We start from the raw sequence: 27724 nt of genomic DNA, 5'->3' as shown, positions 1-27724 counted from the left end.
GGTGGGAAGGGCGAATCCCCAGGAGCAGAGTGGGGTCCGGGAGGTTCTCGGGCCACACGGGGAAAAGCGGTTCCACTGCTGGAAGGACATTCGGTAGAGACTATTGAAGCCACCTGGTCCCAGCAGACCCCGGAAGGCAGCCACATTCGCTGGTGCTGGGGCAAGGTTGTTGAGGGTGAAGCCTGGTGCCAGATGTGTGATGTGATTTTCCATAATCCCTGAAATGCTGTTGCTACACTATCTCATGGACTTTTCCTGGGGTGGGCTGGCACCTTGCTTCAGTCTCGGGGTACTGGCAGCAGCAGCAGCAGGGTCCAGTGGGCGTTCCTGGGTGCAGACAATATTCGGCCATTGTTCATTCGGCCATTTCTCGGTGAGACCTTCCCACAGGGTGGGGGAAAGAGTCAAAGCCACAGTCCTTTGGACATAAGGGGCCGGGAAAAACAGCCGCATCTGAGACAAAACTCGGAAGACAGGTACTGCCTGAGGCCTGGTCACGGAGAGTGAAAAACGAGGGAGTGGACGAGAGCTGAAGACAGAGGAGGGGTGCGCGGTTTCTGATCTGGGCGAACAGACTGCGTAGCTGGGTGGCCGCATTGTCCCCACTCCCGCGCATGCGCATACGCACCTACGAGCTTCGCAACAATCCACCCCAGTAGGCTAGCAGCGCCATCTAGTGGAGAGCGGAGCTATTACACTGACCCCCGCCCAAATGCACCAACTTTGCTCTTTAAGAACACAAGTCTCACCACCTGCTTAGTTTATGGATTATAAAGCGCTTCATAGTCTGACTTCTAGAAGAAAACGACATAATTTCAGTCCTACTTCAATTTGTTAGCAGGTCCATCATTTCAATTTTCTTTCTTTTCTTCTTTTCTTTTTTCTTTTTCTTTTACAATTTTCTTTTTCTTGAATACAGAAAGAGAAAAAATTCATTTTTATATTCAATTTTTATTAAAAATATCTTTCTTTAATTTTTATTACTATGTTTTTTACTTTTGTATAACTATTTTCAAATTTTACTTTACTTCCATCATTTTCTTTTAGTCTACTTCAGTGTATGTACCTTTCCAAATTTTCAGTTTCCTCTTTTCTCTTTTTCTTTCTGTTTCTTTTTTTCTTTTTCCTTTCTTTTCTTTTTCCTGAATGCAGAAAGAGAAAAACTTCATTTTTACTTTCAATTTCTATTAAATATATTCTTATTTAGTTTTCATTACTATAGTTTTTGCTTTTAGGTAAATTTTTTCAAATTCTATTTTCTTCCATCATTTTATTTTAGTCTACTAGAGTGTATTCACTTCTTCAAATTGTCAAACAATTTCTTTTTTTTCTTTATTTTTTTTAATTTTTTTCTTTTTCTTTTCTTCTCTTTTTTCTTAAATACAGAAAATGAAAAATTCATATTTATTCTTAATTTTTATTAAAAATATTTTTCTTAATTTTTTTCTACTATATTCTTTACTTTTGTGTATATTTTTTCAAATTCTATTTTCCCCCCATCATCTCATTTTAGTCTACTTCAGTGTATTCATTTTTTCAAATTCTCAAACGATTTCCTTTTTTTTCTTCCCCCCCACTTTTTTTTTTCTAATCTGTCAAACCACTTTCAACACCCAGACCAAAACACACCTAGGATCTAGCATCATCTATTTGATTTGTGTGGGTGTGTGTGTGTGTGTGTGTCTGTGCTTAATTTCTAATTTTAATATTTTTTTAATTTAAATTCTTTTATTTCAATTTTTCTACCTCATTAATTCTTTTTCTCCCTTCAAAATGACAAAACGAAGGAATTCACCCCAAAAGAAAGAGCACAAAGAAACAACAGCCAGGGACTTAACCAACACAGATACAAGCAAGATGTCTGAACCAGAATTTAGAATCATGATAATAAGAATACTAATTTGAGTCGAAAATAGATTAGATCCCTTTCTGCAGAGATAAAAGAAGTTAAAAAAAAAAGCCAGAATGAAATTAAAAATGCTATAACTGAGCTGCAATCATGGATGGATGCAGTGGCGGCAAGGATAGGTGAGGCAGAACAGAGAACCAGCGATATACAGGACAAACTTATAGAGAATAATGAAGCAGAAAAAAGAGAGAGATTAAGGCAAAAGAGCACAATTTCAGAATTAGAGAAGTCAGTGATTCATTAAAAAGGAACAACATCAGAATCATAGGGGTCCCAGAAGAGGAAGAGAGAGAGAGAGGGGTAGAAAGGTTATGTGAGCAAATCATAGTGGAAAACTTTCCTAACCTGGGGAAAGACACAGACGTCAAAATCCAGGAAGCACAGAGGACCCCCATTAGATTCAACAAAAACTGACCACCAACAAGGCAGATCATAGTCAAATTCACAAAATACTCAGGCAAGGAGAAAATCATGAAAGCAGCAAGGGAAAAAAAGTCCCTAACCTGAAGACAGATCAGGTTTGCAGCAGACCTATCCACAGAAAACTGGCAGGCCAGAAAGGAGTGGCAGGATATATTCAATGTGCTTAATCAGGAAAATATGCACCGAAGAGTTCTTTATCCAGCAAGGCTGTCATTCAAAATAGAGGGAGAGATAAAAAGTTTCCCAGACAAACAAAAATTAAAGGAGTTTGTGACCACTAAACCAGCCCTGCAAGAAATTTTAAGGGAGACTCTCTCTGAGGGGAGAAAAGATGGAAATATATAAATAAATAAATAAATAAATAAATACCAAAAGCAACAAAGACTAGAAAGGACCAGAGAACACCACCAGAAACTCCAACTCTACAAGCATCATAATGGCAATAAATTCATATCTTTCAGTACTCACTCTAAGTGTCAACAGACTCAATGCTCCAATCAAAAGACATAGGGTAACAGAATGGATAAGAAAACAAGATCCATCTACATGCTGTTTACAAGAGACTCACTTCAGACCTAAAGACACCTTCAGATTGAAAGTAAGGGGATGGAGAACAATCTATCATGCTAATGGTCGACAAAAGAAAGCTGGAGTAGCCATACTTATATCAGACAATCTAGACTTTAAAATAAAGACCGTATCAAGAGATGAAGAAGGGCATTATGTCATAATCAAGGGGTCTATCCTCCAAGAAGACCTAACAATTGTAACCATTTATGCGCCAAATGTGAGAGTACCCACATATATAAATCAATTAATCCCAAACATCAAGAAACTCATCGATAGTAATACCATAATAGTAGGAGACTTCAACACCCCACTCACAGCAATGGACAGATCATCTAATCAAAAAATCAACAGGGAAAAATGGCTTTGAATGACACACTGGACCAGATGGACTTAATAGATATATTCAGAACGTTTCATCCTAAAGCAGAGGAATATACATTCTTCTCCAGTGCACATGGAACGTTCTCCAGAATAGACCATATACTGGGACACAAATCAGCCCCAAGTAAGTACAAAAAGATCAAGATCATACCATGCATATTTTCAGACCACAACGCTATGAAACCCTAAATCAACCACAAGAAAAAATTTGGAAAGGTAACAAATACTTGGAGACTGAAGAACATCCTACTAAAGAATGAATGGGCTAACCCAGACTTTAAAGAAGAAATTAAAAAGTATATGGAAGCCAATGAAAATTATAACACTACAAGCCAAAACCTCTGGTACACAGCAAAGGCAGTCATAAGACGAAAGTATATAGCAATCCAGGCCTTCCTAAAGAAGGAAACAAGATCTCAGATACACAACCTAACCTTATGCCTTAAGGAGCTGGAAAAAGAACAGCAAATAAAACACAAAACCAGCAGAAGACAGGAAATAATAAAGATTAGAGCAGAAATTAATGTTATCGAAACCAAAAAAAAAAAAAACAGTAGAACAGATCAATGAAACCAGAACCTGGTTCTTTGAAAGAATTAACAAAATTGATAAACCACTAGCCAGTTTGATCAAGAAGAAAACGGAAAGGACCCAGATAAATAAAATCAAGAATGAAAGAGGAGAGATCACAACCAACACAACAGAAATAAAAACAATAATAAGAGAATATTATGAGCAATTATATGCCAATAAAATGGGTAATCTGGAAGAAATGGACAAATTCCTAGAAACATATAAACTACCAAAACCGAAACAGGAAGAAATAGAAAATTTGAACAGACCCATAACCAGTAAGGAAATTGAATTAGTAATAAAAAATCTGCCAAAAAAACAAGAGTCCAGGGCCAGATGGCTTTCAGGGGAATTCTACCAAACATGTAAGGAAGAGTTAACACCTCTTCTCTTGAAACTGTTCCAAAAAATAGAAATGGAAGGAAAACTCCCAAACTCTTTCTATGAAGCCAGCATTACCTTGATTCCAAAGCCAGACAGAGACCCCACTAAAAAGGAGAACTATAGACCAATTTCCTTGATCAACATGGATGCAAAAATCCTCAACAAGATATTAGCCAACCAGATCCAACAATACATTAAAAAAATTATTCATCATGACCAAGCGGGATTTATACCTGGGATGCAGGGCTGGTTCAATATCCACAAAACAATTAATGTGATTCATCACATCAATAAAAGAAAGGACAAGAACCATATGATCCTCTCAATAGATGCCGAGAAAACATTTGACAACATACAGCATCCTTACTTGATAAAAACCCTCAAGAAAGTAGGGATAGAAGGAGCATACCTCAAGATCATAAAAGCCATATATGAATGACCCAACGTTAATACCATCCTCAATGGGGAAAAATTGAGAACTTTCCCCCTAAGGTCAGGAACACGACAGGGATGTCCACTCTCACCACTGTTATTGAACATAGTATTGGAAGTCTTAGCCTCTGCAATCAGACAACACAAGGAAATAAAAGGCATCCAAATCGGCCAGGAAGAGGCCAAACTTTCACTCTTCGCAGATGACATGATCCTCTCTATGGAAAACCCAAAAGATGCCACCAAAAACCTGCTAGAACTGATTCATGAATTCAGCAATGTTGCAGGATATAAAATCAATGCACAGAAATCGGCTGCATTCCTATACACCAACACTGAAGAAACAGAAAGAGAAATCAAGGAATCGATCCCATTTACAATTGCACCAAAAACCATAAAATACCTAGGAACAAATCTAACCAAAGAGGTGAAAAATCTATACACCGAAAACTATAGGAAGCTTATGAAAGAAATTGAAGAAGCCACAAAAAAATGGAAAAAGAATCCATGCTTCTGGATAGGAAGAACAAATATTGTTAAAATGTCAATACTACCCAAAGCAATCTACATATTCAATGCAATCCCTATCAAAGTAACACCAACATTCTTCACAGAGCTAGAACAAATAATCCTAAAATTTGTATGGAACCAGAAAAGACCCCAAATAGCCAAAGCAATCTTGAAAAAGAAAACCAAAGCAGGAGGCATCACAATCCCAGACTTCAAGCTATCCTACAAAGCTGTAATCATCAAGACAGTATGATACTGGCACAAGAACAGACTCTCAGACCAGTGGGACAGAACAGAGAACCCAGAAATGGACCCAAAAATGTATGGCCAACTAATCTTTGACAAAGCAAGAAAGAATATCCCATGGGTAAAGACAGTCTCTTCATCAAATGATGCTGGGAAAACTGGACAGCGACATGCAGAGAATGAACCTGGACCGCTTTCTTACACCATACACAAAAATGAACTCAAAATGGATGAAAGACCTCAATGTAAGACAGGAAGCCATCAAAATCCTCGAGGAGAAACCAGGCAAAAACCTCCTGGATCTTGGCCGCAGCAACTTACTCAACACATCTCCAGAGGCAAGGAAACAAAAGCAAAAATGAACTACTGGGACCTCATCAAAATAAAAAGCTTCTGCACAGCGAAGGAAACAATCAGCAAAACTAAAAGGCAATCGACAGAATGGGAGAAGGTATTTGCAAATGACATATCAGATAAAGGGTTAGTATCCAAAATCTATAAAGAACTTATCAAACTCAACACCCAAAAAACAAGTAGCAAGGGTAGAAATGGGCAAAAGACATGAACAGACCCTTCTCCAAAGAAGACATCCAGATGGCCAACCGACACATGAAAAAATGCTCACCATCACTCATCATATGGGAAACACAAATCAAAACCACCATGAGATACCACCTTACACCTGTCAGAATGGCTAACATTAACAACTCAGGCAACAACAGATGTTGGTGAGGATGCGGAGAAAGAGGATCTCTTTTTCATAGTTGGTGGAAATGTAAGCTGGTGCAGCCACTCTGGAAAACAGTATGGAGGTGTCTCAAAGAACTAAAAATAGAACTACCCTACAACCCAGCAATTGCACTACTAGGCATTTATTGAAGGGATACAGGTGTGCTGTTACGAAGGGACACATGCACCCCCATGTTTATAGCAGCACCATCAACAGTGGCCAAAGTATGGAAAGAGCCCAAATGTCACCGATGGATGAATGGATAAAGAAGAAGTGGTATATACATACAATGGAGTATTACTCAGCAATCGAAAGGAATGAAATCTTGCCATTTGCAACTATGTGGATAGAAATGGAGGGTATTATGCTAAGTGAAATTAGTCAGAGAAAGGCAAAAATCATATGATTTCAGTGATGTGAGGACTTTAAGAGACAAAACAGATGAACATAAGGGAAGGGCAACAAAAATAGTATAAAAACAGGGAGGGGGGACAAAATAGAAGAGACTCATAAATATGGAGAACAAAATGAGGGCTGCTGGAGGGGTTGTGGGAGGGGGGATGGGCTAAATGGGTCCGGGGCATTAAGGAATCTACTCCTGAAAACATTGTTTCACTATATGCTAACTAATTGGGATGTAAATTTTAAAAAATAAAAAATAAAATTTAAATAAATAAATAAATATTTACTGACAGGGAAAATAAAAATAAAAATAAAGACTATTTGTCAACCTTTTGAGCAAAAGAAGCCAGCATCTCCTAACACGTTTCAGTTTATAAACCACTTCCATGCTCCCACTGCCATGTAACCCTCACAGTGGGGTAGGCATTATTAGCTCTATTTTACAGATGAAGACACAAAGCACACTTATATACACCCTGTTGGTATTTAAAAAAACAAAAAACAAGTGATGGGCAACTAGTCTTATATATTTATACACGATTTTTTTTAATGTTTATTTTTTATTTTTGAGAGAGAGAGGCTGGAAGGGAGAGAGAGCACAAGCAGGGGAAGGGCAGGGAGAATGGGGGACAGAGAATCTTAAGCGGACTCTGAACTGTAGCAGTGAACCCAACTTGGGGCTGGAACTCGCAAACCTCAAGATTGTAGCCTGAGCCGAAGTCAGACAATCAACTGACTGAGCCACCCAGGCGCCCCTACTTACACAGGATTTTTAAAAATTCTTCACCAATTGAAATATATCTTACGCAAATATTTTGTGTAATTCCCAAATAGTTAGATTGATCATATTTTTAGTAAGCAGTTTCCATTACTCCAGGGCAAATTGAGATGAATGAACATCTAGTAAGTAATGAGTGATATATATGCATAAATCAATTCAGGAGAGACTTTTTAATCATTTTAACTACAGCAAGAAATTCACAATATTATTAGTGACTATTATTAGGGCTGTAATAACACACAAACAAAAGTTTTCATCTTTCTGGGAATTTGAAAACATTTAATATGTAATCTTCCCTGTGTCTACTGGAGGTTTTTCTTTTCACTTGGTGTTTTTAATCAATATAATATCTCACCAAGATACTATTCTTTAAAATTGTCTGTAGTGGGTTTTCTAGAGAGGAAGTTCAGTGTGGTGTTTATGAGCATAGATTCTGATACAGATTGCCTGGGTTCAACTCCCAGCCCAGCCATTTACCTTAGGCAAATTATTTTACCTCTCTTTGTCAGTTTGCTCATTCATAACATGGGAGTGATTATAATAATGGTATATATCCTCAAAAGATTTTTTCGAGGATTAAATTATTTAACACCCACTAAACTCTTAAAAATAATACTTTCCTTGCATGCTGTAGTCCCTCAATAGTTGACAGACATTGTCAATACATTTATTCTTTATATCTAACTTATGAGGAAGGTTAACGTAAGCAGATTTAACTTGAGGAAAGGGTAGGTCTCCAAAGGTTTGTTTACAAATTAGAATGCACTGCTTCAAAGAAACAGTATTGCCAATAGTAGACAAATCCGTCTACAGTGGTAGACAGGAATCCAAAGAAGCCCATACATGTCCCTTTCACCCATGATGCAGTTGAGATTGTATGGTACTAGCAGCCACTGCACTGTCTGAGCCCTTCTAAGTTCTGGGAGCACAAGTTACAAGGTATGGTAGGACCCGTGCATGTCCCTTGCCACACCAGGGAACACCAAGAGGTTATGGAAAAGACGTAGGAAGGGGCTGTGAGGGACAACATAACTCCAGTATAGGATGTGGGAGAACTCTTCTTTTTGATGTTTGAAGAAGGCTCAAAACTCCAGACTTCAAGAATATCAGTTGCAAGGAAAAATTCCAGGTTGCCAGCATGGCAGCATATTTAATGATTTTTAGAAATAATCTACTAAAAACTTTGTGCCAGCATTATAGTTTTCAAGATGAGAAAAGTAAATACCAAAAGACCTACTCAATCTTATTTTCCATTCTGGTTAAAAGGTGGATCTGCATGAGTAATGGTGGGAAGAGCACGTTTTCTCTGAGGGCAACAAGTCTCGAAACAATATCATGAATGAAAAGAAAAGGAGGGAGAGGCTGACATGCTTCTGGGTTTGGCACTCTGCCACCTTAGACTGCAAGTGGATGTGTCCTGGGCATTGTACTTGAAGGCCACACTTTTGCCTTCTCCATTTCTCTCCAACCATTTCAGGAAGGAGCTGGGACAGAAGGACTCACAATGTAGCAGGGAAATGAAAAGGCATCTTGGCTTTTGCACATACTGTTTCATCTGCCTGGATTCTTTTTTCAAACCAAATACTTATGGTTATGGCCAACCTGGGCTTTGAGTCTTATTTAGAAATCCCTGGTTCCAGAAAACAGCTTTCCATATCCGGCCAAAGTAGGTGTGTGTTTATCTCCATTACAGCAATTGTGCACTCTATTGGAATGGCTTGTTTGTTAGTCTTTATTAATTTGTGAGCTCCTTGAGAGTACAGAAAGTGTCTTACTCATCTTTGGGTCTTTGGGTCTGCGATGCCCTATGTTGTGACTCTCACATAGGAGCTACCCAACAAATACTGCTTAAATGAACGAACGAACTAAAGCAGGAATTTCAGGGAGGTGGAAAGATGATTCTTCAGTCCTTTCCTATTCTTTGTTTTGTTTTGACTTGGAACTGAGTGTACCCTGATCCTTTGTCTCTGTAGAATAAACTAGAGCTAATATAAGGTCCAGAGTAAAAACTGCAAGAAGCTGGCTGTTCAGAGCTAGTTCGGTCCAGGCTGTAAAGAGGAGAGATGAAGAGAGAATTGTGGTTTCCCTGCTATCCAGGCAAGTTGACAGGAGCAAGAAATCAGAAGTGTCAGAGCAAAACCCCTAACTGGGAAAGAGCTGACATCCAGTTACAGTAACCTCTGCCTTCTGTGTCTTTTAGGAATGCAAGCATAGAACCAGGCAGATGAACAGGTATTGATCAAATAGAAGAATGAAAACTCCAACAGTGGCCACTCAATTAAAGCTCACTTCTACAGAGGGCAGATCTGTCCTTTACTGACACACACTAGGTAAGTGTGAATTGGGAATAAGGAAGGAGTGAGCCTAATTACAGAAAGCGAGCCGGGCGCGCTGGGTAAGGCCTCCTCTCACCTGCTAGGTGCGCCATCTGTGAGCTCTGCCTGTGGAAATATGCAAGTTACTGTCCTTATTGCTGCTAAAGTAGCTTCAGGTTATTCAGCATATTAGTGGAAAGAGGTGGTCTCAGAATTAGAGAGAGGCAAATACCACTGTATTCCAGTTATGGAGATCAGAGCTGAGAAGGTAAATGCCACTCAAAGAGACAATTTTCTAGCTCAATAAAACTAAGGAATTCTTAGCTTTTAAACTCGGGTTTATCAGATGGAAGGAAGTACTGTTGGAGAAACGGGAGATTAAATGTCAAGACTAAGGCAGTGTCTACATAGAACAATCACACTGGCCAAAGTAGAACGAACACATGATGAAGGTGTGCAGTGATCAACCATGTCAACTGTGGTGTGATCTAACTCAGTCTGTAAGAAATAACCCAATGAGCTCTGCAGTAATGTGACTTTGGTTACAATCCTAAATTGAGAGTCTCTGGGCTCCCTTTTAAAACTTTATAAGGAAACGCGATTCCATTAAACTGGCCAAAACTTCTCTCAAAGATTAAAAAATTATTCAAAATGTAGGATTTCTGCAAACCACAGATGCCTTCTAGAAGTTACTTCTTACTTAAACATATTCACTATGGTTCATGTTTTTCATTACTGATATTTTCCCATGTGATGTATTTTTCTTCAAGTATATAGTTTTATCAGGTTTGCCAAATGGCCTAATAAGTAAGATATCAGATTCTGGCTGCATTTTGTCTACCTTTTTATTAAGTGTGATGTGCATACCGTTCTCATACATAGCGTAACAGTAGCAGCAAATGGCCAACAACTAATAATAACATCAGTGACCATAACTGTGAATTGACCATTTAGATAAACGCAAACCATCCCTTCTCCTGGACCCTTTATATGAATTTAGAATTTAAATTAATCTTGGTACCTTTGATGTCAAGCCTAATTTCTTCTCTAGGCCCCATCACCTTACTTCTTCCATTTTCTTAGATGTTTACACGCATGCAAGGGAAATTAATAATAAGAGCTAATATTTGTTGAATGCTCTTTACATTCTAGAAACTTCACTGTTTTCTTTGTAGACTGTATCTTTTTCCCAATAATCCTAAAGGTAGCTACCATTATTAACATTTCTACCTAAAAATGAGAACACTGAAACTGATTGAGATTAAGCCATTTATTCAAGTACACAGGTCAGATATTTAAATTATTGTTCAGCAAATGCCCTCTCCCTTTCACATTCTGTGCAGAGTAGACTTGCCTGCATTCTTGATATTGGACTTGGCCCTACAACTTTCTAGGTCCATGGAATGTTAGCAGACATGATGTGAGCAAAGGCCTTAAATGTGCTTCGTGGGTTTGGCTTGCCTTTTGCATTCTGGTCATCTGCCATCAGAAAACATGCTCCAGGGGGATGCTGCCTTTCATCCTGGACCATTTAATGGAATACATGAAATAATGAAAGCCCTCTTCCTCCTTACACTCAAGCCCTATATCTATACTTCCTGTCTCTCCCTCCTGTCCCAAATCTCACTTCTGGACACAGAGAAAAAGTTAGAAACAATATATGTGCTGGCCCAAAGAAAGCAAACTGCTCTAGAAAAGTCCTGAAGTGTCTGCTTTTACATATATTTTTCTCATCTTTCATTTTAAAGGATTTAGAGAATAGTTTTGCCCATATTTCCCCTGGTTGCAGAGACCCAGAAAACTACTTATGAGTCAATATTTAACAGCTGCTCAAATAGAAGTAGATTCTTTTTGATAGCAATATCACTTCCTGATGAGATGGAGACCCAGAAATTCACAATAGTGGTTTTCATTAAAGAGCATCCTTGCACTTTTTATGGCAAAAATTATTAGCACTTGTCTTTTGGCAAAATTCCAAGCCAAGCAATTATATTATACCTGTTCATACTCCTCCCATTCTTTCAAATGTCATTCTTCTTGCTTTCTTCCTTGAAACAATGCGATGTTACTGTGAGTGTCAAATTCAATTCCAGAAGCCAGTGAGCCACGGTTTCTCTTTTCTTAATATCAAAGCTTTTAAAGTTTTAATTAATTGTTATAAAGCAATTATATGAAAGGAAATATGGTATTTATAACATTGATATCAACTGGCTCATAATACCTAAAGCCAGTAAGATCATTAAGAGTGATAAATTACAAAACCTCCTTAGATCTACTCCACTCCCAATGCCTGTGATATTTTAGGTATTTTGCCAGAATTGAGGTCTCTTTAGCAATACTTACTGCTGAATCCATATTTCAGATTCACTTGATAAAAACTAGAACCACATGGCAGAAAGTATAAATGAGCCTAGATTTTATTTTACTTTAGGATTCTAAATTTGTTAATATCATCCTTAAACCTGGGACTTCTTATAATGTCTCAAATTATGCCCTTCCAGAGGTTGAAAGTGCTTCTCTAACTCATTGTATGAATTAGAGTTCTCCAAAGAAGTGACAGCAGAAATTCTGTGTGTGTGTGTGTGTGTGTGTGTGTGTGTGTGTGTGTGTGTGCATGTGTATATATGTATATGGAAGAGGCCACAAACCTCTCTATGTATATAGAGAGACAGAGCTTTAGTTTAAGGAATTGGATCACATGATCACGGAATTTGGAAAGTCTGAAATCCTCAGGGCAGGCTAACAGACTAGAAATTCCGGCAGAAATTGATGTTGGAATCTTGAGTCCAAAGGCAATCTGGAGGTAGAATTCTTTCCTCTGTTGGGGGACTTTAGTCTTTTCTCTTAAGGCCTTCAACTGATTAGATGAAACCCACTTACATTATGGAGGGTAAGCTGTCTTACTCAAAGTCAACTGATTTAAATAACAATCACATCTAAAGAATACCTTCACAGCAACATCTGGATTGCTGTTTGACCATAGCATAGCCAAGGTGACAAATAAAATTGACCATGACATGCATTGATCACCAAAGTGGAATGACTATATTCCTGAAGATGCTATAGAAAATCACATGGCATGTGGGAATTAAAAATAGAACTTCTTAATATTTATTTTCATCCAACGAAATTATTTTTACCAGTATTTAGTGCATAGATTGACAGCAGTACCCCCCTCCGTCTATATGTGAGGTGTCACATGACATGACCAGCATTTAAGTTGTCCTAGGAAGAGGTGGGTAGGCGATCTCCAGCACAGAACACTGACAAGGGTCCCTCACAGCAGAGGTTTCATTCTCGTTTACTTGAGCCACTGTGTAGACAAAATAATAGCCTCCCAAAAGACATCAATGTCTTTATCCCTAGAAACTACTGTCAATATGTTACCTTATGTGACAAAAAACACTTTACAGATGTAAACAAGCTAAAAATCTTGAGATGGGGTGTTTATCCTGAATTACCCAGGGTTGGGGGCAATATAATCATAATTGCTTATAAGAGGGACTACAGGAGGAGCCAGAATCAGAAAAGGTGATGTGGTGACAGAAGTGGAGACTTAAGTGATGCCCTTTAAGAGAGAAAGAGGCCACAAGCCTAGGAATATGAGTGTTTCCCAGGAGCTTGGAAAGGCAGGGAAGCAGATTCTCTCCTAGAGCTTCCAGAAGGGATGCGACTCTGCCAGTACCTTGATTTTAGCCCAGTGACACTCATGTTTGCAAAAGCAATGTATTAATAATAAAAAAAAAGGTGGAAATTTCTTGCTAAATTTCAAGAAACATCTCTGCATCATTTTGAATGGGATTTAAAAATGTTTAGCATGATTTTTTATTAGTGCTGCCCTTCTGCAATTACGAGATCGTGTCTTTGTGAGTTATTTCAACTATGGCAGTCATTGAACCAACTATAAAAAAAAACCCTTATAGAATCATGCCCTCAAATTATTTCTTCATAAAGGCAGTGCATTGAGATTTCAAAATAATGTTATATATTCATTCACAATGAGAGCCCAAGACACCAGAAAGACCACTGCTGATGACTCTGGTTTGGGGCTGCCCTGCCAGGCTGAATCTCTGGGCAGGATTTCTACTTCAAAATGCAGCATTGGGGGAGACAGTCACCTAAGCTCGAGATCCAGCAGTCTTAAGAATGTGAAAAGAGAAATTGAGAAGGGAATGTCCAAGGGCAGCTGGTCAGTGCACACCTGATTTTGTTTTAACTTGAAGATTACTGCCCCCAGGTAGAGCCATCCAGCCTGTGGCTGTGGATTTCTAGGGAAAACAGACAGGTTGATTATAACAAGGCAACCTGAAAAAAAGGGAAAAGAAAAAACTACATGCTAATTCTCCACCTTGGCTAGAATGCCTTTAAGACTTATTCACACCATCTGGTGCCCTCACAGACCCACCACTAAACCCTTTACCAATTTACTTAGAATGTCAAGGACATCACCTTGAATTCCTTCAAGTTTTCTGCTGTCCATTTCAACACACTTTCCTTCTTCTGAAACAAGAAGAAAGTGTTACTTTTCTTTTTGAAAGCTAGCCCTTTCTACCTTCCCTGTGACTTTGCTCTATCAACAATCCGTTCTCTTTCTTTCATATCTAGCCTCCCCTGTCCATTGGCTCCGCTTCTTTCTCAAGCATAATTGGGTCCCACTTACCCTTAAATATAAGTCATATTTTTTTAAGTTCATTTATTTTATTTTGAGAGAGATAGTGCAAGCAGGGGAGGGGCAGAGAGAGTGGGAGAGAGAGAATCCCAAACAGGTTTGCACACCATCAGTCCGGAGCCGAACACAGAGCTTGATCTCATGAACCACGAGATCATGACCTGAGCCAAAATAAAGGGCTGGACACTTAACTGAACCACCTAGGTGCTCCTATAAGTCATATTCTTAATTTTGTTACAGCCACAAACCAACATTTTCTCTTATTCCTTTCTTCTAGTGTCAGATTTGAGGAAATTGATGTCTCCCATGATCTCCATTTCTCTCTGCCCCTTCCCTCCTTCACCCTAGTGGAGAAGGAAAGTCTTTAACTGGCTCCAACTATACAAACCAATAGTCTCTTCCCATTTCTTCTACGTTCCAGTTGATGATTTAATACCGACTCCTCATGACTTCCTTTTTCCTTAACTATATACCACCCAGATTAACTTGCGACCTTTTAGCCATCTTGAATTTTTCTCAACATCCTTCACCCCCTGAAGCATAGGATCCCAAACTTTGATGTTTATAAGAAAAATGTTGACAACTTGTTAAAAATATAGAGTTCTTAATGCTATCCCTAAATTCTGATTAAGTAGGTATGAGTGGGGGCTGGGCATCGGTATTTTCAACAAGCCCTTTCCTGCTGTGGTGCTCAGGCTTTCACTCTCACTCAGGGGAAATGTTCCGTGACTGTCAGTTCACAAACTGGCTCCATACACAGAGGGCAGGGAGAGAATGAAAAGGAAGCCCACCCCAGATTGCTAAGTGGCAGGTTTCATAAGCAAGGGAACTTACATCTGAGGCTTGTCATGGTGGCCTCAAGACCAGTAGATCACTTTATCTGCCCAAAAGAATCTTAAAATTATATACAGAAGCCCTAACTGGGTTCACTCTTGTTCTCCAGGCTGTGTCCTTGAAATAGTTCCCACTGTGGGACTGGTCAGCAGAGCATACATCCCAAGGATGGGAAAGGTTAAGGAGCTTCCGATTGCTTGGGTGCAGTCTGAAGGTCAACTGGCAGTCACACTCTCTTGACTACTTCCTCCAACAATGACCTCATCTGTGTCCCTCGCCTCAACTTCCACTGAGATGAATCCTCATTCTATATTTCTTGGTTTACATTTTTGTTCAACATCAAAACTTACATTTCCAATCCATTGTTAACTTCATTCTTTCATTTTAAAACTGGACCTTACACTTAAATATAGTTTAGAAACAAACCCATTGGCTTCCCCCCAAACCTGTTTCTACTCCCATCTTTCTTAACTTTTCTAACCACCATTTTCCTAATTCTGTGGGCTCCCAAATCTCAAGAAACCTCAGTCATTGTGAACGTTCAGGATCATGCTCTCTTGACCTCTGAGGGGAGGCTGACACTACCTTCCCCTTCTGTTTTCAGTATCCTAACTCATCTTTACTCTCCCAGCAACCCAACATGCCGCTGCCAGCTTAATCTTCCTTAGGAACAATTCTGTTTCTAGAAAACTTTAACAATTCTTTCCTATTAACCAAATTTTAACTCAAACACTTTAGTTTGCAATCAACATCCTCCTCTCAGGTTCTGAAATTCCTCTGGAAAATTCACATGTGCACATCCTCCTCCCAGTTGTCCTAAATGCGGGATATCAATCCTTTGTCAACCAAGGGTGCGGAAAGTATTTTTTCCTTTTGTTTTGTCACCTGTGGATTTTTAGGGTATTTTGTGCGTGTGTTTGAAAGTTTGAAACTTTTGGGGCACCTGGGTGGCTCAGTCGGTTAAGCATCTGACTTCGGCTCAGGTCATGATCTCATTCATGGTCGGCGGGTTCAAGCCCTGTGTCAGGCTCAGTGCTGACAGCTCAGAGCCTGAAGCCTGCTGCAGATTCTGTGTCTCCCTTTCTTTTTTGCCCCTGCCCCGCTCAGGCTCTGTCTCTCTCTCTCTCTCTCAAAAATAAATAAACATTAAAAAAAATTTTAAGACAGTTTGAAACTTTTAGATTGTCAAATTTGTCAACTTTTTCTTTTTTTGCTTCAAGTTTGTTTGTTTGTTTGTTTGGTTCAAGGTTATGTGTGGGTCACTCCAGGGTGCAGTCTATCTTGTTTTATATGACTCTTGTGCATATCTTCTCTTAGACCTTAGATAGTAAATTCCTTTATGGTAATAATGTTATCTTTTTTACAGGTGTAATGAACATATTAATGAACACTTACTATGAGCTATTATTATTTTTAGCACCTTACGAATATTGATTCATTTAATCCTGATTTCTACCTATATGAAGGGTACTACTATTAGACTGTTAGTTCTGTTTTGCAGATGTGGAAACTGAGGTAACTTGTCCAACTATCACACAACGAGGTCATACTACTACCAATCCTGATGGAGCCCGGATTACAATCCAGGCAGTATGACTCCAAAAACTCTACATGGGATAAATTCCTTATGCTGCCTTTTGCTGTGTGGAAAAATAGTGGGCACTCGATAAGTGCTTGTTGAAGGAAAGAAAATTAATACATAGACAAGCTGGGTTGGTATTTCTAGGCTACACCCAATTTCCTAGAAGACCTCATGAGAGTTTAAGAGGTCACAAGAAACGATCAAGCAGCCATAATGTGAAGTGCCAAAGAACCCCAAACTGAGACACCAAGTGATGATGCTTGAGAGCACAGCAGTCTTGAAGCACCTGGTTGGCTAAAAGGAAAATCTTGAATGATGAATGGAGGGAGCACAAAAAACGTGGGATCCAAAGCAATGGGCAGTTTTCCACATCATTATAGCAGTATTTTGTAACAATTTCTTTGGCAACTGACAGCAGGCATTTAAATCAGCTATTTCCTCCTCAGAATTCCTCTCCAAAGAATAATAATGGCCTCTGCGACTCTGAAGGAAATGTAGCCCCTACTCGGATACAATCTTATCTGGGAAATTGCCATGGTATTCGTCACAGCTGTCACTGTGCTGAGCCCATTAGAGATGTGCTGAGTGGGGATCTACAGGGTTGTGTGTTCTGAGGGCTCTCGCTACACATTCTTCCTGGTTGACGCGGGAAAACAAAATAACACTCAACGTTTTAGGGGCCAGAGTCTTCTCAGGACTGGGTGGGCAAAAGAGAGCCATTCATACAGCCCTCAAGGAGTTACTCTATGGCTCAGGTTGTAGATTTATAAAGACATTTGCAGTGACACCAATAGGAAGGGCAGAACAGAAGAAAGAGCATACAGAGAAAGCCCAGCTTTCTATTTCTTTAATTGGAGAGCATGCGGGGAGCTGAAGGCCTAAGAAGTTGGGGTAGGAGGTTAGCATTGGAACCTTGGACTGGAGTTCTTTTCAGTCTGTTTCAAGTAAACAATAGGCTGTTACAATTTCTATTCTTCTCATGTAGAGAATGTTAGAGCTGGGGGACTAACTCCTTCTCCATGATATGTAATTTAAGAAACGGGGCCCAGAAGTATAAAGCCACTGACTGGGGCCCCACATTTAGCAGGCAGCAGGACCCACGATGCCTGGATTAGGGCCAATGGGACTTTTCAAGTTTGGTTTTGTAAGGGAATGCTCCTGCAAATCTAATGTAAGTTTTCTTGATTTAAAAAAACAAAACAACAACAACAACAAAAACTCCAAATCATATTCCCTTTTGTTTTAATATTTATTTTGTTTGCTTTTAACCCACAGTTGCCTTTATAAAGAAACAAACATAAAAATAGCTTTCCACTCAATATACCAGGGGAGATCATTTACTCTGATGTTACATTATCCTAGAAACTAGCTTACTGCTCCATGTGAGTTACTTATTCCCAAAAAGTCGTTTATCTGCCTTGACTCAAAACAAGATCAGGCATCTCTGCCACGCACAGCACAGCGATTTCTAAGCTCGACACTCTGGGACTGGGTATAACTTACTTTGTACGGACAGCATGCTGCCTGGGGCCCAGTGTGGTTCCCACCCCTCCACCCCTTTCCTATCACCATAAGACCCTCTCTAGGTCCCTGAGGATTGTGGGCATTGTCCCGAGGCTCCACAGTTTTCCTTCTGTTTGTTTTTTCGTTGTTGTTGAGGAAGAGGAAATCGGCAAGTCTGGGAGAGGAGAGCTGAGGTAATGGGACACCTGTTACACGGCAACTGTTACGTAATTTACATAATCTCAGCAATATCTTGTATGTCTTCCCATCGGCTTGCTTAATGTCTATCCTACTCTTTCTCATGCTCTCATTTTGATTGAAGAAGCTACATCTCCATTCCCACCTCAGCGCCTAACCCAGAACAAGCACTCAGCAGAAGTCCATGGACTGCCTGCATGAATGATTGGGCTTTACTTCTTTGCATCACCTCCTATTTCCCATCCCTCTTCTTTTCCAAGGCCAGTTGTAAGACAAACAGTAACAAAAGCAATGACTGAAATAGGGGCAAAATACTTAGCTTCTTTGAACTAGTTTTTATTTGATGATTTGGTAGGACTTTATCAAATCATGTCTGTGTTTCCTAAAACATTCTCTTTGCTATAACTCACTTACTAACCATTTGCTTTCTGTGGGTCCATAAAATAATTTTCTCTTTGGTGGTAAATGAACCAGAGCAAAGGTCTGTGAAACTCTTCTCAAGTGCATAGTAAAGTGTTCTAATTACAAAGGCCCCTGAAGACTTATTGTTGATAAATGGCAACCTGACACATATATCCAGGGTAGGAAAAAAAAAAAGTCACATTAGAATTATTAACACAGAAAGAAAAGGACATACCATGTTTAACTTTTGTATTATATTTCCCTAGCTCACATAGTTTTTATTCTCTTTATAAAAAGTGTGTTTTGGGTTTATAACCATGGATGTGTCATCAATCTTTTTATTTATACTAATATCATTATTTGCAATATATCATAATTAAGTATATCTCAACTGTACCTAATTATACCCATGTGTAACATGAAAAATGTTTCTGTATTAATTTAAAATTGTTTTTAAATACTACCTTTAATTTTTAAATTTGTATTAAAGAGAGCATGGCAATATTCCAAGGCCAGTAAAATTCCAGCATGTATGTCTTAATTGAGACATGTGGGCCTATATGTGCATACATAAACAAATTTAAAGTTTCTCTTTATTTTTAAGCTTAATGTGATTAAATCAGTTAAGAAATAATCAGATGTCTTACAATCATATTCTGCTGTTCAAACTGAAATGAAATATACCCCCTTTATTTAAAAAGTCTGCAGAACTGATCAAGTAGATGGCAATGTAATATCCATTACAAGTGCTTTTTCTGCCATCTAGTGGAAAAATGAAATCTGTGAGGATTCATAATTTACATTTTAAATTCTATTGTCTTAAAATATTTGGCAAAGCCTTATTTGAAATCTCAAGAGAAGAAAACAGAACAATATATTCTCTCCCTGTTTCTGATTTGATCTGCTGGTGGACCAGATGTGGGTCATCCTCGGCATTCATTCCCCATGATGCCAAAGGGGCTGCCGACAATAATGTAGAGGGTGCTTCAGGCTTTCTGTAAAAATGGTGGAGGCCATGGGCTCCAAACAAAATACCAGCACCACTGCATTTATTGTCAAAGTGACAAATGATATCTCAAGTCCGTCCAACCCTTTCTGTTCCATATTCAAATCCTGTAAACTGGAGGAGAGAAGGTTGAGAGAGATGGCTTGTTGGACACTGTCTAAATCAGTGGCTTTCAAACTTTTTAAACTGCATCTCACACGTACTTGACATTGCAACTCATTCTGCGTACATAAAACAGAAGCCACGTTCCTCAAAGTAATAACCTTTCCATGTGATCACTCTATTTTACATTCTGTTCTGCTTTATTCTATTTCACTTATTTTGGTATTATTTTATAACATTTTAAATTGACTTCATGATTCACGAATGGGCCTGACGCTTGAAAAACACTGGTCTCCTAAAAACTCCTAAAAAGTTACCTCTACTGCCTTAAAAATATATGATACTAAGTCTAAATTATGACCAAATAGTTAAATAAAATAAGGTATGATGGACATTGGTTAATTAATACAAAGACCTTTGAGATCTTATCAGTTCAGGATATTTTATCAGATGACTGTTCTCTATCATCCTCTCTATCTCCCAGAATAGGAGGCTTGACCTCATTTTCATAAACGCCTCTGTTAAGTCAGCCATCAAAGGATTCTATCCTCATCAGTCTTGTGTCTTTGCTCTCTTTTCATCTTCATCTGGTTCAGACCCTTCCTGTTTTCCCCCTGGATGATTACAGAAGGTTCCATACTGCTCTCCCTGACTCCATCTCTCACCCCTGTGAACCTTCCTTCACACAGCTTCGAAGACTTACCCTCCGCCTCACAAGTCAGATAAAATCATTCACTGCATCCTCTGCCTGAGGAATAACACCCGAGTGACTTAGGGTGACATTCAAGATCCTCCCTGTTTAGTGCTTTGCTGGCATTTACTATTTTAAACTATCTCATTAGGTTGCGAGCTAGGTCTTTATCTTTATCTCTTTTTAAGCATACTCTATTTGCCCCAGCAGGTGCTTAATAAATATTTGTGGAAGGCGCTGAAAGGAACTTCCTTTCTGACCTTCAGTTTTCTGCATGCCCTACATTCTAGTTGCCGTTCTACTAACCATTCCCTGAACTCTTCTTTTATTAATTAATTCATGTATTTGTTTATTTTTAAAGAATGCGCATTTGCTTGAGCTTTTTCCTGAGCTGCCTTACTCTCTGTTTTCTGCCTACGGAAATTCTTTTCACCTTCCAAACACCAGCTCAAATGCCATCCCTTGCGAGAAACTCCCTTGGTCCCCAGCAGAATAAACTCCCACAGCTTGTTGATAGTAACCCCTAGTTTCTATTCAGAACTCATGCTCTCTCGTGCAGGTTTAGACGATGCTTCTCTGTGTCTATCTCACTTGATTGAGAACGTCTTGAAGGGCAGGGAAGATGCTTTGGGCATCTTTCTAGTCCTTAGTGGTATTCTAGGTCTTAAATATATGTTTGTTTACTTAAACATACTTGTTGCATATATCTTTTTTTAAATAGGTAGAACTGGAGCCTGAGCCTGCTGGCAACCATTTTTAATACAGGCCAGCCAATCTTTGATGGGCTATTTTTGAGTATATACACAAGTTTCAGAGCAGCATTTGACCAAGATTTTTACTTTGAATTATCATTCTCCACCCCCCTCCCTCAAGGACACTTTGTTTCAGCCCATGGTGAGGCCTTCTCTGGGGGCCTCTCATTGTGGACCCCTGCCAGAGGAATGTGCAGCCTCGAACCATTGTTCAGCCTCCTTAATGGTGGGCTGTGAGCACTGAAGGGGGCAGTACAGCATGAAAACAGAAACCAAAAAACCAAAAACTGTTTCAGTATCTGCTGGGCACGATGTCCTGCTGAGAATCCCAAGAAGTGGAAAAGCCAACTGCCACCCTGATACAATGAAAACCCTATTGAGTGGCCCTTTGTCATGTTCCCATAATAATATGTGTTTTTTTCCTGTCACTGGACTTCCTTCTTGTATTGCATTGTATGTGTTTCCATGAGTTCGTTGTAGGTAGAAAGTCTCATTCATTTGTATATGCAGCAACTAACCTACCACCTACAATAGCAGACATTCAATAAATATTTGTTGAATGAGAATGAGAGACACAAAGAATTATAATGGATAAAGAACTATTAGATATGATGTCCATCTTCAAGGCACTTATGCACCCGTTAGAAAATAATTACCTAAACATTCTGACCATAATGTTTTACACTTAATAGACATTCAATACATGTTAATGAATTACAATTAATGAAATGAGAGCCAATTTCTATGTCCAAGAAAAATGCTACTTATCAAGAGGTCTAAGTGGCTGTTTCTGTCCTCTAGGAGAGAATAATCAAGTGTGAGGTAATAAAAATGTTCATAAATACATTACTCAGCAGTTGGGTTTCCTGCCAAATGTGTGTTAGAGATAACGCTAGAAGTTGGAATAGTCAGAAAAGACTTCCCAAAGGAGGAAGTTCTTTGTCAAGAACTATGAAAAAAAGCTAAGATTTTACCCAATTTGCAAGCTGGAAAGTTAGTCTATCATTTTCATAGGTATTTGAAGAGGACACAAAACTCCTCGGTCAGAGATAAGGGACTTTATTACTCACAGTATAGCAGCCCATAGTGACTTTGTGTCCACACTGGTTCTCCTGGCCCTCCAAATCCTGTAGGACTGGCACAGAGCAGCCCAAGGGGGTGCAGCACACTCTATGGGTTTGTATCATAGCTGAGGAGCACTGAGGTAAGAAAACCCCAGTCTTACAAAGGGGTTGTTAGCAAACCTGTCCAATCTGCCCTGGAAGGCGACACTATCCTTCTTAACCTGTAAGGAAACAAATCTGTCCTTTCCCAGAAGGAGATCTCTCTCTGTTCAACGCTGTATGCTATACAAACACCCTTGAAAAAACAGCCCACACCAAAAGTTGTCAATGTCTTTACTAAGAAGATGGATACAAACACAAGACATCCATGAAGAATGAATTTCCAACAGTCTTACTTTCGTTCTTGAAGGTTGGGTGTGATTTGATCAAGCAATAGGAAGAGAACAGATATTCTAGGAATAAGAAAATTTTCCTGTGCACATATATATTTCATGACAGACCTCTCTGGGCCTCAGTTTCTTGACCTGTAAAGTTGGAATTCCTACTTCACAAGGTTGCTGTAAAAATTACATGAAGTAATCTATGTATGGCATCCAGCCTGGTGATTGACACATAGCAGGTGCCAAACTGTTACTTCTCCACTTTCCCCAGAATGTACAGGATGTGACTCTGTAGCCTGCCCTGACATTAAGAAAGGAGTAAATGGAGGAACTTAGTCATTCCATTTGCAAACATTTTATTGAGCATCTACGATGTTCCAAGTGCCAGGCTAGATACCATGCCTGCCTCTTGAAGCTTATTGTCCGCTTCAAGGGGAAAATACAGGAGAGTAGAAATATCTTGCTTCCACCAAGTAAGCTTGTAGAAGCTAGATGCCCAAAGTTTTAGGGCAATTCTATCTGACCACGAAGCCAGGGAATTATTGAGACATAGAAGGACCATAAACCTAAGAACAATGGAATGTCAAAGTTCAGTGATGGTATACACCATTCAACAAGCTTTTTCAGGATCTTTTTGGAAAAAGAATACTAATAACTGCAGCAAGATTTCATGTGAACATTATTGTCACCAATGTATGATTGTTACATCACTCATTTGGTAAATATGTGTTGAGCATTCACTACATGTATGGTGATAAGGGCAAGAATTCAAGAATCAAGAATAGGAATTTCCTTGAGGGTAAGATGGCCCCCAAGGGACAAGGGATTGATTTTTCGTAAGTTGGTGTCAAAATTTATATATAGATGGAGAGAAGTGTGAGAATCTGGGAAATACTGTGAATAAGGTATTCAATTTAAAGATAAGATTACTGATTCACTGAGGGGCGCCTGGGTGGCTCAGTTGGTTGAGCATCTGGCTCTTGGTTTCCACGCAGGTCATGGTGTCAGTTTATGGGTTTGAGCCCCACTTGGGGCTCTGTGCTGACAGAGTGGAGCCTGCTTGGAATTCTCTCTCTCTCCCTCTCTGTCCCTCTCCTGCTCTCTCTCACAGTAAGTGAACTTTTAAAAAATATTAAAAAAAAAAAGATTGATTCATTGAACAATCCTAAATTACACCTTAATTAGGAGAGAAGGAAGTGGTTAAAATGCCTTTATCTATGGAGACAGTACACAGTTATTTGCTATAGACTACATGCATCAAATATTTAATAGAATAAAATAACAATTCTTTTGAGAGATGCAAGAATTATAACAACCATCCCTACTTTGGGGGGGTGGGGCTTGATAATTTCACCACTATGTTAAGCCTATTTGATGCGTTAGAACGGTACATGAAGGGGCATCTCCAGTTGGTTTTGGTACTAGTGGTAACAGTACTTTGTTCTTACCTTGTTTCCAGTGCAGTGTAGCCTGGATTCCACTTATTTGTTTAGCATCTCCCTACTGGACTAGACTGAAAAATGCTCCTGACATGTGAGAGCTGAGTGATGGGGGCTTAACAGGAGGAGAAGTAAATTCTACCCGAAATGAGATGCTAAGGACAAGGTATGAAAGCAAAGCCAAAGGGAGCAGTGCTCGATCTTCACTTTTTATTATCGTGGGTCACAAGGCGGGCCTTAGCCAATGCTAAGAGCTGGCCTCACAGTGGATGGCTGAGGGAAATGTTAGGTCCAACAGTCAAATGATTCAAAACTCTCCAGCTGCCAATCTTACCCTCTCCCCTACTGCCCTGTGCTGTCCAGCTGACTACATCCCTTCATGTTAAATCATACTTCCAGGACTCGGCTCTCCCCAGAGAGGGAAGACACATCATTAGCAACATCTTACTTAGCATGGATTCCTTTGTTCCAACTTGAGTCTGTGAGAGAAACAAGAAAGATGGCACAAAATGCTGAAAGTGGAATTAGAAAAGACTGGAGAAATCCCGAGGGAGAAGCATCCTCTCTCCTCCATACCTTGTTTTCCTTATGGGCTCCCTTGTTAACCAGATTTACTGCTACATCCCAACATTTTCTCAAACCTTCTGAACTGATGAAAGTAACAGCATGGGAGTCCTAATAATCCATCACAACAGCCCTCTCTCCTCCTATTTGCGTCGTGTTGGTGGCTGCTGCCTGGAAGGCTGGGGCCACACCAGTTTTCCCTGAGACTGCAGGGCTCCCACGGTCCTTGCATGGTAGCGTTTCAACCTAGCAACAGCGCAGGAGATCGTGACATCAGAGCACTTCCCTTCGTCTTTGGTCCACTGAAAACACTCTTCTCTTCCTCTCTAAACTTGGCCATAGTTGGTAAAGTCCTTTCTGTGTCTATTAGGTAAAGCCAGATGAGAGCAGGAATGGTGTACATCTGGCGCCAAAATTAAGCCTTACCAAATTCTCTCTCCCTGGCTACCCCTCCTCCCTCACCATGTTCTATAAGCCGACTTCCGCCTGAGGTTTCCTTTAGCCAGCTGTTTGCTCCTATTTTACATGATGGTTCTCAGTGTTCAGCAGGAACAAAGATCACTGATATTCCCATCGGGTTTATCAGAAAGCAACTGAGAACAATGAGCTCTTTTTATGTTGAAAATAGAGATTTTGCAATTATTCATAATCCTGCTTCTCCCAACACATTTCCATCCCCAATGGGCTCCTTTCACTAATTAGCTATGTAAGACTTTACACTCAATTAATCTTTTAGTTTTATTGGTAGGATGTCTTGATCTTCCTTCCTGTATAACTGTGAAAATAAAGAAAATATCATTTCAAATGGAGTCAGGAAGTCCAAAAGGGGGAGTTTTCAGTCACTTGCCATAGGAAGCACAGCTCCACATTTCATTGTGGGCACCTAGTTTATTCTACTATCCTAGTTTTATGCAGAATTCTTAAACAGTTCTTCACTCTTGACTCAATGGAATGTTTGTACAAAAATAAGCATTTAGTGTGTTTCAGGTACATGGCAAAGAATCTTCCACACACGGTCTATGAGGTAGGGATAAATCCCCCCCTTTTTCATAAAAGGACGCTGGATCTCAGTAGTAACTTGCCCAAAATCATGGCGCTGAACAGGAAACCAGGTGAGTCTGACTCCGAGAGATTGTAAGAACTGCAGAGCTTACACCATGTTGGGTTCTTCATTATGCTACAGCCTTGCACCTGTCAACTCAGCATTCTGGGGTGCCTCTGCTATGACACCAAAAACACTGGCAACAGAAGAAAAAAATACCTAAATAAGACTTCATCAAAATTAAAAAATTGTGCAAAGAACACTGTCAAGAAAGTGAAAAAACAACCCATAGACTGGGAAAAAATATTTGCAAATCATGTATCTGATAAGCATTATCATCCCAGAATGTAAAAAGAATCCACAGTAACAAAAACGATTGAAAATTGGGCAAAGGACTCAAATGGACATTTCTCAAAAGATATATATACACAAATAGCCAGTAAGTATATATAAAAAGATGGTCAAGATAACAATTAGGGAAATGCAAATTAAAACCATAGTTACCACTTCACACCTATACAATGGCTATTATTTAAAGAAACAAAAACAAAGCATTGGCAAGGATGCAGAGAAACTGGAATCCTTGAACATTGCTAATGGGAATGTAAAATGGTACAGCCACTGTATGGAACAATATGGCAGTTCCTCAAAAAATTAATCCCACATTAAGCACAAGGTCCAGCAATTCTGCTTCTGGCTATATACCAAAAGGAATCAAAAGCAGGCACTTGACTAGATATTTAGATACCAATATTAAAAGCAGCATTATTCACAATAGCCAAGACAGAAACAACCCAAATATTCACTGGATGAATGGATAAACAAAATATGGTAAACATATTAATATGGAATATTTTTCAGCCTTAAAAAGGAATGAAATTCTGATACATAACGGAAGAATATTTTTAATTTTTTTTTTAACATTTATTTTTGAGAGAGATAGACTACAAGCAGGGGATGGACAGAGAGAGAGAGGGAGACACAGAATCCGAAGCAGGCTCCAGGCTCTGAGCTGTCAGCACAGAGCCCAATGTGGGGCTCGAACCCATGAACCATAAGATCATGACCTGAGCTGAAGTCTGACCCTTAACTGACTGAACCACCCAGCTGCGTCTATAATGGAAGAATCTTGAAAACCTAACACTTAGTGAAAAGAGACATGAAAGGACAAATACTGTATGATTTGACTTATATGAGATACCTAGAATAGTCAAATTCACAGAAAAAAAGTAGAAAAATGTTCACCTAGAAAAATGGGCTAAAGGGAAGTGGGGAGTTACCACTTAATGGGTAGAATTTGTTTGGATAGTAAGTTCTAGATAGTGATGGTTGCACAACAGTGTGAATGTTGTTATTGTCACTGAACTGTAAAACCTAAAAATGGTTAAAATAGTAAATTTTATGTTGCATACATTTTAAAATATAAAATAAGGCAAGGGGTGCCTGGATGGCTCAGTCAGTTAAGCATCTGACTTTTGATTTTGGCTCAGGTCATGACCTCACAGTTTGTGGATTCAAGCCCCTTGTCGGTCGGGCTCTGTGCTGACAACATGGATCCTGCTTCAGATTCTCTCTCTTTGCCCCTCCCCTGTTCGCGCTCTCTCTCACACACAAAAAAACAAACATGAAAAAAAATGTAAAAATATATATACATAAAATGTGGCTTAGGGCACCTGGGGGAGGGGCAGAGAGACACAGAATCCCAAGTGAGCTCCAGGCTCTGAGCTGTCAGCACAGAGCCTGATGAGGGGCTGGAACTTACAAACCAGGAGATCATGGGACTTGAAGTTGGACGCTTAACCCACCCAGGGGAAGCCTGGGCAATGCTAATATAGCTATC

The 27724-nt window shown here is 39.4% G+C and overlaps 1 non-coding gene across 1 annotated transcript; it reads left to right on the top strand.

Annotated features, from left to right (window-relative positions):
- The first annotated feature begins 21519 nt into the window (after positions 1-21519).
- LOC128776612 (small nucleolar RNA SNORA42/SNORA80 family) lies at positions 21520-21655 on the top strand. The gene has a single exon (XR_008421781.1). It is a non-coding gene; the product is annotated as a small nucleolar RNA SNORA42/SNORA80 family (small nucleolar RNA).
- Positions 21656-27724: the final 6069 nt, after the last annotated feature.

Source organism: Panthera pardus, unplaced genomic scaffold, assembly GCF_024362965.1.
Source record: "Panthera pardus isolate Hobbes unplaced genomic scaffold, ASM2436296v1 HiC_scaffold_1, whole genome shotgun sequence".
Taxonomy (NCBI): domain Eukaryota; kingdom Metazoa; phylum Chordata; class Mammalia; order Carnivora; family Felidae; genus Panthera; species Panthera pardus.
This window is presented reverse-complemented; position numbering and strand designations above follow the sequence as displayed.